General features: G+C 37.9%; 1 pseudogene; it reads right to left on the bottom strand.

The window, feature by feature from the left end:
* Nucleotides 1-9110: 9110 nt before the first annotated feature.
* On the bottom strand, nucleotides 9111-11731 carry LOC102865886 (annotated as a pseudogene).
* Between the last annotated feature and the right edge of the window lie 367 nt (nucleotides 11732-12098).

Below are 12098 nucleotides of genomic sequence, written 5' to 3' on the forward strand. Positions count from 1 at the left end.
ACAAAGCCAACATCTGGATAAGGAAAATGTATCTTGTGATTACTTAAAGAGCCCTGAGTGATTAATATTAACACTCATTTGTGAAGAACAGGAAAATTAGACTCATCTTATTTAGTTGTAAAATTTGATACCCGTTAATTACCAGGATAAAGACGTGAACTCAGATGCAGTCAACCATGGTATCACGTAAGTCTTTGTAGTCCTTCACTACGTACCAAACACTGTCCCGTCACAGGTGATATCTCAAACCTCCTCCAGCTCAGCACTTCACCTGCAGTTAAGATCATTTTTAGACCTTTTTATTCAAACTTGAAGATCCCACATCAGTCCTGCTCTAGACTTAAAACTGAAAACCAAGACTTAGCCCTGGGCACAATTTGTGCCTTGGTCTAGTTGTTGCTTGCTTATTTACTCTTACATATGTTTCTTCATCTTACTTTGACTTTAAAGACCACTTCCTCAGAAGTTAATACAACAAGTTTTTGTGTGTTTTTTTTTTAAATTTTTCCTGGGTTTAGGGTTCTATCCATAAGTCCAATGATTATGATTTATTTTTTTCCTTTGTAAGCTGTCATTATCCTATCTAAATCTCTGCCACAAATTCATTGACAGACTTCATCCAGCCCCACAACTACATATATGTGTTCCCTATAACTGTAAAACCAGTGTCTCTTCGAGTCTTCTTGAGGAAGCATTTTTCTTTCACTATTGTCTATACTTGGACCAGGAGGTAGTGGTCAGAACAGAGCAAGGAGACACTGCGTGACTCAAAATCAGGAAGGGTGTATGTCAGGGATGTATCCTGTCTCCATACCTTTTCAATCTATCTGCAGAACAGATCATCTGGAAGACTGGATTGTATGAGGAAGAATATGGCATCAGGATTGGAGGAAGATTCATCAACAACCTGCATTATGAAAGATGACACAGCTCTGCTTGCTGGATCTGAAGAGAACCTGAAGCACTTTCTGCAGAAGGTCAAGTTTTCAGTTTTAAGTCTAGAGCAGGACTGATGTGGGATCTTCAAGTTTGAATAAAAAGGTCTAAAAATGATCTTAACTGCAGGTGAAGTGCTGAGCTGGAGGAGGTTTGAGATATCACCTGTGACGGGACAGTGTTTGGTACGTAGTGAAGGACTACAAAGACTTACGTGATACCATGGTTGACTGCATCTGAGTTCACATCTTTATCCTGGTAATTAACGGGTATCAAATTTTACAACTAAATAAGATGAGTCTAATTTTCCTGCTCTTCACAAATGAGTGTTAATATTAATCACCCAGGGCTCTTTAAATAATCACAAAAAAAGCTCAGCATCAAGAAAACAAAGATTTTCACCATAAGACCAATTGACAGCATTGTGATAGATGGTAAAATGATTGAGATTGTTAACAGCTTTAGTTTGCTTGGCTCCACAATCAACACTCTCGGTATCAGTAGCCAGGAAATCAAGAAGTAAGTTGCATTGGGAAAGTAGGCTGTCAGAAAGTTCTCCAGAGTACTGAGGAGCCAAGTTGTCAGTCTGGAGACTAAGGTGTGCCTGATCCAGGCCATAGTCTTTGCAATTACTTGTTATGCATCACAGAGCTGGGCAATGGCTAGGGATGATAGAGAATTGGTGCTGTGGTGCTGGAGAAGAGTACTGAATATACCTTGGACTTTTAGAACAAACAGGTTCATCCTAGTGAGGGTGAAACCATGTTGCTCCTTGGAGGCAAGGATTCTGTCTTTGTCTGACATAACTTGGGGACATGTTGCAAGGAAGGACCAGTCCTTGGAGAGGGACATCATCCTTGGAAGGGTGGAGAGAGAAAAAGAGGAAGACTCTTGATGAGATGGATTTATTCAGTGACTAGGGTAATGAAGGTATGTGTGTCAGAGACAAAAAAGTTGGCACAGGGCAGAGTAAGTTTCAGGGGTATTGTATTCATAAGTTCGCTATGAGTCACACATGACTCAACGGCACAGAACAACAATGTTACCTACTCTGATCATCATGAAACAGAGTTTACTGTAAGGCACTTAGACAACATTCTGCTCCTGAAAGATTATGTGCTGTTCCATTCCTCCCACCTCCCCCTCCATAACAATAATCTTACATTAGTGTTAATGCAATAAAAAAAAATTAACACAAACAACATCTTTTGTTGCTTATTGTTATTAATTACCATGAAGTTACATTCCAAGTCATGAGAATGCCACAGTGGGATAAAACATTGTCAGATGTTCAAACTATGATGAGTTGTAGATAAGATCATTGTGAATTGTAGTATTTTCATAGTTGAAAGTAGGTTCATGCTGTGTTTTCTCTGCGTGTGTATGAGCACAGTACATGTATATATGTTCAAGCTCCTATACTCCAGTAGAAAATTTCATAACACTTGTTCTACAAACCTTTAATGTCTTGTTGATATTTTTCATTGCACAGCTAGCTTTTAAAATAATTACCTAAGCTTAATAGTTGTTAAACACAATACAAAGTGTGTACGCTTGTATCTCAGGAAATATGAGGATGACACAGGATAGAACGGAGTTCAGATCTTTTGCTCATGGGATTGCTATGAGTTGTACTCAACTTAACAGCACCTAACAACAATAACAAGAGCTGTTAGATGCTGGTTCTGATTCAGACTGATCCTTGATCTTGAGTCATCCTCACCTTTTCTGCTGTGCTTAAGCCCATTGTAGGAGTCACTGTTTCAATACATCCTGTGTAAGATTTTCTTCCTTTTTCTAAGTCTTTACTTTTTTGGGCTCATCCCAAGCATTTAGAGGGGAAAAAAAGTTTCATTATCCACATTTAAGAATTATTCCAATTTCAATTTTTCCAAGGCAGATTTCCTCAGTAGTTATTTATATCTTAAAAATCTAGCATTTGTATCCTCACTATCTATACACACACACACTTACTGCTTTAAGTCACACTCATAGCTAATGAGATTCAGGTGGCTGTAAATTTCCTGGAAGGAGATCACCCATCTGGCTCCTTCAGAGCGATGGGGGTTCTTATCTGTCAGAAAGGCTCTAAATTTGTGTGGTGTGTCATTACATGCGTCATGGTTATGGAGAAGAGGTTGAGGTTGTCTCTGATTTAATTTCACCTGTTGGTGTGTGCTGTTGAGTCAGAAATTAGCCATAGCTGACCCTCCAGTGAGTTTTCAGAAGCAGTTAATCACACAGGAGGAGATTGCCCATCCTTCTCCCACAGAGCAGCGGGTGGATTCGTACCACATCCCTTTAGAATTGCAGCACAGCTTCTTTTCACTAGGCCATCAGTGCTCTAATTTCACTTAGATCTGTAAAAGTCCAAATACTAATAATAGCTGAGAAATCAAAGCCATGTTACCTTGAGAAAATATATGGTTATGTTGTAAAAGACATTTTTAAACTTTAAAAACTAAGTTTCACCTGATTGAAGCTATGGATTTTTCAGTTGTTTCATATGTTGGTGAAAGTTGAAAGATGAGAAAAGAACAGAGAATTGAGGCCCTTGAATTGTGCTGTTGTCAAAGGCTATTGACTATGACACGGACCACCAGAACAACAAGTCTATCTTGGAGAAAAGAAAACCAGAATAGTCTGTGGAAGCAAGGATGGTGAAATTTCATCTCACATACTTTAAGCAGGTTTTCAGGAGGCATGAGTCATTAGAAAAAGAAACAAGACTATGAAAACTAGAGAGTCAGTAGACAAGAAAATTCTTAATGAAATCGATCAACCCAGTGACTGCAACAACTGGGCTGAGGACAGCAGAGATGATGAGCATCCTTCATGAAAGGCAAGTTTTAGATCTACTGTTTATAGGGTCACTATGAGTCAGACCCAACAGCACCTAGCTGAAACTATATATTTAGATAGATAGATAGATAGATGATAGATAGATAGATAAATGATAGATAGATAGATAGATAGATAGATAGATAATAGATAGAGAGCTATGATTTTTATTTTGTTAAAATGTCACTTTTTTTTTGAGGACACAAAAAATTCCAAGAAAGCATTAATCACTAGAAATCACTGTAACTTCTAATCCCCGGAAAACATTAATCATGTGATTGAGTTTTGGATGAGCCATAAATGACATTCCTACATAGGGAAAAATAGAATCTTTAGGTAGTCTTTCTTAAACGTTTCTTCACACTCAGATTATTTTTCTTCTGCTCAGAAGCAAACAAGAAATAAAAAACTCTAAACTAATGAGTATAAAATTCAACACAGAACTTCCACGAACAAAGTTCAGAAATGTTATTCTTTTGTCTCTCATGATGATAAAATGCTATTTACAAATATCTGGAATGGCCCAGGGTTTCTCCGGGTGAAGGAAGACTCCTTTTTTAATATACTTTTTAGCATGTCTAACTTGATTTGTGAATGAATGTACCTGTTAGCAATGCAAAACTCTCAAACTTTTGTTAGTAATAGGTCAAGTAGGAAAGCATAAATCTTCAAGTTCTTTAGTAAGCCGTTACATTGTTGAATGCTAACGAGACTCTCTATCTTCACTTGTATTTGAGGAATGTTTAAATGTGCTTTGAGATACCTGTCCCTTATTTGAACCAATTCTACAGTTCTAGAGTTTCAGAAACATGTTTTTGTCCTCAGAGGAGCATTTTAAACAGACATACATTAACTATAATAAGGGGAAAAAATGGGAAAACTAACATTGCCTCTTACAGATTATTTTGCTAGGGGCAGAAGTTATCTAGAATGTTTATTACAGTTCTAGGTGTTCCTGGTGGTCATAAAGGTAGCAATGTGTATTCAGATCTCCTGATATGTGCTACATAGCGCATTTGTTAATGCAGCAATATTGTTGTTGCTTTGTGCTGTCAAGTCAGGTGCAGATCATAGCCCCATAAACAATAGCTCAGAAGCCTGCCCTATCATGAGCCATTCTCAAGATCTGTGACACACCTGGCCCCAATTACCACAGTTCTTTTATCAGTTCATATCTTCTCATGTCTTCCTTTCCTGTGCTGACCTTCTAACCTTCTAGTATATAGACTTAGTAGGCATGGGAAAAGGATATAATCATACAGGATGCTTTTCCTGATTTTTACTTAGGCAGTGTTCCCTTTCTCTGTGTGAGAAATGTCTTAGTCCGTGTATAGGTTTCATATGAAGGCAGTTAAGTAGTCTCAGATTCCCATTCTTCTCAATGTTATCCATACTTTATAATGATCTACATAGTAGGATGCATTTTCAAAGCCACTAAAACATAAATAATCTTCTTTCTGGTATTTCTTTTAGTGAAGATCCAAATGAAATCAACAATCACACAACATCCTCTAAATCAAACTCAAATTTCTGGCAGTTCCATTTAGATGTAATATTCTCATCATTTTTTAATAATCTTCAGCAACCATTTGCTTGAATGTTATATTAATAACATTGTTCAGTTAATTTCTGCACTCTGTCAGATCACTTTTTTCGTGTGTAAGAGGAAAAAATATGATTTCTGTCAGATGGCCAGATAGCTATATTCCAAATTTAAAAGCATAGACCATATCCAGGCCCGTGTCTGTATATTGAAATACCTCAATTAAAATTCTATCAATTCCTGTGCCCTTATTTTTTTGCTGATGTCTTTAGTACAACTTGAACTTCTTCCTTTGTTACCCTTGGCACTTGAAAAAGTTCAGTGTTGACCAATTCTTTTTGGTACAGTGAATCTGTTTATTCATTCCATATTCTTTTTATGCGTTCACATCATTCAAAATTGTGCCCGTAAAATATTTCAGTATTGCAACTACAGGCTTCAGTTTGGTTTGGTTGGGTTTTTTTGTTTGTTTGTTTTGGGTTGGGTTTTTTTTTTTTTAATTTCTTTCAGCTTGAGAAACATAAAATGTTGGGGTTTTTTTTTCTTTTATTTTTCTAACTGTACTCACTGGGAAATTTCACTATGTTATTTTGTTTTGTATTTTTTAACTGGTCTTTGAAATCTGTTTAGTTCTCTAACTTTGACCATTTCCACCTATAAGTCATCCCAATGAAGTTGTGTTTGTAGTTAAGTGCCATTAACTACACCTCATAGTGACCCAAAGAAGAACAGAGCTGAATCTTCTCTCATCCTTCGACAGGGACACAATGTCTATTATGTGTAAGCCTACTCTTGTAGTCACAATGCCGACTCATCTTTTGAGAGTCAGGAATCTCTCACTAATTGGCTACGCTTCTCAGAATGACGTCTTTGCCAAAGTCAGGTTCCTCCTGACAGAATACTTAAGATATGTAAGATGAGCTTTCACCATCCTTACCTCAAAGGGACACGCCAGTGATAAATGATCAGTTTACTGTATGGACAACGTAAATCCTGAAACAACCAGTGATAGCAGTTATGCTACCACGAAGCAAAATAGAGAGACAAACGTAATGCTCTCTCATGGAGTTAAGAAATTACAGTGAAGCTACTATACCTGTCATCTCATATAAAAAAGACCGAGCGGGGGACAATGCAGCTTAAAACTGAAAAGGGAGTGTGTCAGGCTTGTAGTCTCTCTTCATACCTATTTGATCCATGTGCTGAGCAAATTGTGCAAGAAACTGGATTCTGTGAAGAGGAGTGTGGCATCAGAATTGGAGAGAGACTCATCAATAATCTGCATTATACAGATGGCATAATCTTGCTTGCTGGAAATGAGGAAGACTTGAAACACTTATTTCAGAAAATCAAGGAATGTGGTCTTTGGTATGGATTGCATCTCAATGTCAAGAAAACAAAGATTCTTACCCCTGTACTGATAGGCAGTATTATGAAAGATGGAGAGATTGAAACTGTCAACAGTGTCATCTTACTTGGATTCACAATTAACACCCTGTACCAGCAATCAAGAAATAAAGAGACACATTGCACTGGGAAACTCTGCAGTTAGGGACCTCTCCAAATGATTGAGAAGTAATGATGTCAGTTTGAGGGCAAAGGTGTGTCTGTTTGAACCCATGTCTTTTCTGATCACTTGCTAAGAATCTGAGAGCTGGACAATGAACAAGCATGGCAGAAAAAGAATCGATGCTTTTGAGATGTGCAGTGTTGGAGAAGAGCACTGAACATTGCATGAATGGCCAAGAGAACAAAAAGGATATATCTTGGAGACTGTTCAGACACAGTGTTCTTTGAAGGCAAGAATAATGTTGCTTCACCTCACATCCTTTTGGTATGTTGCCAAGAGGGGGTATTCCTTGAAGAATGACGTGATGTTGGGAAGGGTGGAGTGTCTGTGAAGGAGAAGAAGACCCTTAACCAGGTGGATAGATGCAATGACTGCTGCAATGGGCTCTTGTGTGTCAGGAAGTGTGAGAATGGCACAGGATAGAATAGAGTTCAGATATTTTGTTCATAGGATTGCTATTAGTCACACTTTACTCAATGGCACCTAACGGCAACAACAACAACAACAACATATCTCTATCTCTATATCATCTATATCATCTATCTCAAGCAAAGGGCGTCCACAATAAAAAGCAAGAGTGGCAAGACTAATCTCTGATAAAATAGACTTTCAACATATTAATTTATAAAATATTCTTATTTTTAATTGTGATTTGAATGAAAGTTTACAAATCATATTGTTAGAGGTTTTGTTGTTTGGTGGTGGTTGTGGCTTTTCCCCCCAATTAACCATTTAATTACATTTTGTTCCCCAACAAGAATCACAATACACACACTGTCTGATTATACATTAATTTCACATTGGTTTTCTCTTCACCCATCCCAATAAAAGTTTGTTGGTTTTTGTTTTTCTATTAATTTTATATCCCTTTCTACCCTAGTAACTGTATTAGAATGATTCTTTGTTCATGTAAACCTTTCTCTCGCTTTTATAATGTTGGTTTTGTACAGTATATGTCTTTTGGTGACTGAATTTCACTTAGAATAATGCCCTCCAGGCTGAGCCGGGTTGTTTAAAGAGTCACTGTTTCTTCATTGTTATTCAGTGTTATATAGATTCACACCCATTGTATGAATGTATCATAGTTTCTTTTTCAATCCATTCACCAATATGCACTTGGTTTGTTTCATCCCTTTGCTATTGTGAATAATGTTACAGTAAATATGAGCTTGTATCCACTTGGTCAAATCACAATTCTTCTTTCTTTTAGGTATATTCCTAGTAGAGGAATTAACTGACAGGAAAGCTTCCCTCGACTTCTTCAAGGTTGTATAGTCATTTAGCAGTAAGCTACCTTTATTGATAGGACGGTATTTTATTAGGTATCTCTGAGTCAACTGAGACCTTTGGAGGCCTTGTGAACAAAATATTGGCCAGCCTAGTGTAATGCTTGCAAACAATTTTTCTGAGCCCATTTTTGCAGTCACAGGGTCAGTTTACCTCATTGTGGGTCTTTCTCTTTTCCATCGCACCAAACATGATACCCTTATCCAGAGACTGGCCACTTTTGATAATATGGCTCAAGTATGTGAAATATAATCTCGCCATTCCTGCTTCTAGAGAGTGCTTTAGCTGTGTTTCTTGCATATTCATTCTGGAAACCCATCGCATATTCAATAATATTGGTATCATTATAACTTAATTCCATAAGTTCATCAAGTTTTCTTTAGTCATATTTCAGGTTTTGGATGCATATGAGGCAATTGAAAATACTATGACTTAGGTCAGGTACGATTTAGTACAAATGCTTGGTTTTAGTTTTTGAGATATATATATATATATATATATATATGACAACTAATTCAAGCCATGGCTTGTTGAAAAAAGAGAAAAGGGAGGCACAAAAATATAAGAAAAATTTAAAGTGAGTTAAAGTCTGTCTGTTGCTCTGGTCTCAATTATCACAGTCAACTTGTTATATTTATTTTAGAAAAAAGATGTGAAGTTTCTTTCAATCACTCAGAAGTCAAGTGTAGCCATTTATAAAAACAGTGTAAAAGGAAATAGACTAGGAAAATCAAGAATTTAAAGGGCAGAGAAGGAAGGGAAAGGAATTTTTAAAAAATAAAATTAACATGGTGACTATTTCAGAAGGGGACTGTGAAAAGGACGCGGTGGACCAAAGCCGGCTAGTCAAGTAAAGATTCAACTTTTAAATGATCCTCTTGCTCTTTTTTTTGTTGGGTGTTTTGCTTGTTCAAGTCCAAGATTTGGAAATGCTCACCCTCTGTTAACAAGAGCTAACAGGAGATATAGGCCCCCTTCCCTCTCCGGGCGTACCTCCGCTGAAGCCATCACCACCGTCTCCTTGGCTGATGATGGAAGAGTCCCCCAGGTATATGGACTCAGGAAGGACAGCGCAGCCTCCTTCTGTGGTTGCTGGGCTTGTGAATGATGCGGTGTATTTTGGCTTTCCACATCTCTAAAATGTTTTGCAACTATTTTGTGTACATAGCTCAGAGCACTCCCCTCTTTTGCCTTGACAATTTTTTACTTGATAAGGGGTGTAATAACAACTTCTTCCATGACTATGATTTTTTTTTCCTTGCCGTTTACAGTCTTTAACAGTCTTGTGAATGTTCTGGAAGATCTGCTGGCCCTCGAGGGAAACACCAGCCCTGATGGCCTAGGCCTGGCTCAGCTTCTCCTCCTTCTCAGTCCGAGCTTTGCCGACAAGCTTACTAACACTGAGTGAAGCTAGAGGAGGAGTGGTTTCTGCTCAGTCACTAATTATTTCCACTTCTGAAACATACTGTACGTTTATGAGCAAGATATCTGCATGGTTGGGTTTTTCACTTGAAGAAGGGCACTTTAAAGCCAGCATTTGGGACTGGTACTCGAAGGCTACCACTTGGCCCTGCAATAGCTGCTTCTGGTGCAGGAGGACAACACCTGGTTCCCTACACTGAAGTGCTCCGAAGGGGCGACCACCTTGGGAGAGCAGCCACGGCCTTTGGCTTTAGTTTTAAATGCTGTACTGTTTGTTTGTTTCTTTGTTTTACACTCCTCAGTACTACTGAGATACTGAGAGGGATACGTCTTTTATTATAGCTCTTTGACCCGAATGCACAGATGCTTATTCTGAAAGGAGTCCTTAAAGGTTTGGCCTGGGGTAACTGACATTCTTCCTCCACTTACAATCTTTCCAAATTGTTTTTAACTATTTTAGTTTCTGTTTCTTTTCTCTGCAGTTTGGCGCTAAAGATTATACTTAATTCACTTTCCATGTTATTGTTTTTGTTATGTGCCATTGAGTCAACTCTGACTCAAAGTTACCATATGTTATTATAACAACTCTGAATGCATCTTAAGGGAAATCCTTCACACAGAGATAGCAAAGAAAAATGGTTGAACCATAGTAACAAGAAACAACAAAAAAAGAAACACACAAAAATAGTAACAATTAAACATGGCCTGTTAATAATTACATTTAATGTGAATGGATGAAATGTAGCAATCAAAAGAAAAAGAGTAGCAGAATGGACAAAACCCCAAAACCCACCAATATGTTGTATACAAGAGATCTAAGAAATAAAGAGAAAGATAGACTCAAAATCAAAGGCTAGGGGGAAATTATATCTCTATCTCTATCACTATCTCTATCTCTATCTCTATCTATATCTATATATCTGGATCTGGATCTATATCATCTATATCTATGGACATGTTGTAAGGAGAGACAGGTCTTTAGAGAGGGACATCATGCTGGGTAGAGTAGAGGGACAGCACAGGAGGGGAAGACCCTCTATGAGGGCCATTGATTCAGTGACTGGGGTAATCGGGATGGGTGTGTCAGAGGCAATGAGACTGGCACAGGATAGAGCACAGTTTAGGGCTGTTGTACATGGGGTCGCTATGAGTCGCAAATGACTCGACGGCACATCATAACAACAACAACAACAACATATCTCTATCTCTATCTCTATCTCTATATCATCTATATCATCTATCTCAAGCAAAAGGCGTCCACAATAAAAAGCAAGAGTGGCAAGACTAATCTCTGATAAAATAGACTTCAGAATGAAAACCACCATAAAAGATAAGGAAGAGTACTATATAATGATTAAAAACACAGTAGATCAAGAAGACAACATTGGTCAACATCCATGTACCAAATGATAGACCTACTAAACACTTAAAACAACTGTTAACAGAATTGAAGAAAAAAGAAAGAAAAAGAAATAGCACCACAATAGTGGTAGGAGACTTTAACACACCACTCTCGCCAAAGGACAGGTCAACTCAAAAGAGACCTTACAAAGATGCAGATAATCTAAACTACACGTTCAGCTAACTCAAATTGTGGATTTATTCTGAGTACTACACTCAACTAAAACTCAATTAGCTTTCTTCTCACGTGCACTTGGGACATTTTCCAGAACTTATAACATTTTAGGGCACAAAACAAGCCTCAACAAATTAAGGAGCTTTGGAAATTAAGCACAAGAGGATAAAGTTTATAAAACCACCAACATGGAAGCTAAATAACATCCTGCTAAAACCTCATCAGGTTATAGAAGAAATAAAGAATAAAATGAAAATGTTCTTCAAAACAAATGTTAAAGAAAATACAACATACCCAAACCACTAGGATACAGATAGGTAGGGCGCAGGGGAAAGCTCATAGCAATATGCAAACATATAAAAAAATGAAGAAAGAAGCAAAAGTAATGATCTAACTTAACATCTTCCTCAAATAGTAAAAGAACAAGTATCTAATCCCACGATTGTTGCTATGTGCTGTCAAGTTGCCTGTGACACATAGTGACTCTATGTACAACAGCTCTAAAGTTGGGTCTATCCAGAGGCAACTTCATTGTTTCTGGCACACCTACCTTCATTACCCCAGACCCTGAGTCAATCCATCTCATCGAGGGTCTTCCTCACTTGCATTGTCCCTCTCCCCTCTCAAGCATAATGTCCCTCTCCAAGGACAGGTTCTGCCTTGCAACATACCCAAAGTATGTCAGACAAAGCTTCAAAATCCTTGCCTCCAAGGAGAAGCCTGGCATCACTCTCTCCAGGAAGAACTCCTAGCAGTTTGTTCTCCTAGCAGTCCGTGGTATATTTAATACTCCTCCTCAACACCAGGGCTCAAAGTTATCGATTCTCTCTCTATCATCCCTAATCATTGTCCAGATCTCTGATGCATAGCAAGAGATTGCAAAGACCATGGCCTGTATCAGGTGCACCTTAGTCTCCAGACTG

Source organism: Elephantulus edwardii, unplaced genomic scaffold, assembly GCF_000299155.1.
Source record: "Elephantulus edwardii isolate Elephantulus edwardi_28Jun2011 unplaced genomic scaffold, EleEdw1.0 scaffold00035, whole genome shotgun sequence".
NCBI classification, from domain to species: Eukaryota; Metazoa; Chordata; class Mammalia; order Macroscelidea; family Macroscelididae; genus Elephantulus; species Elephantulus edwardii.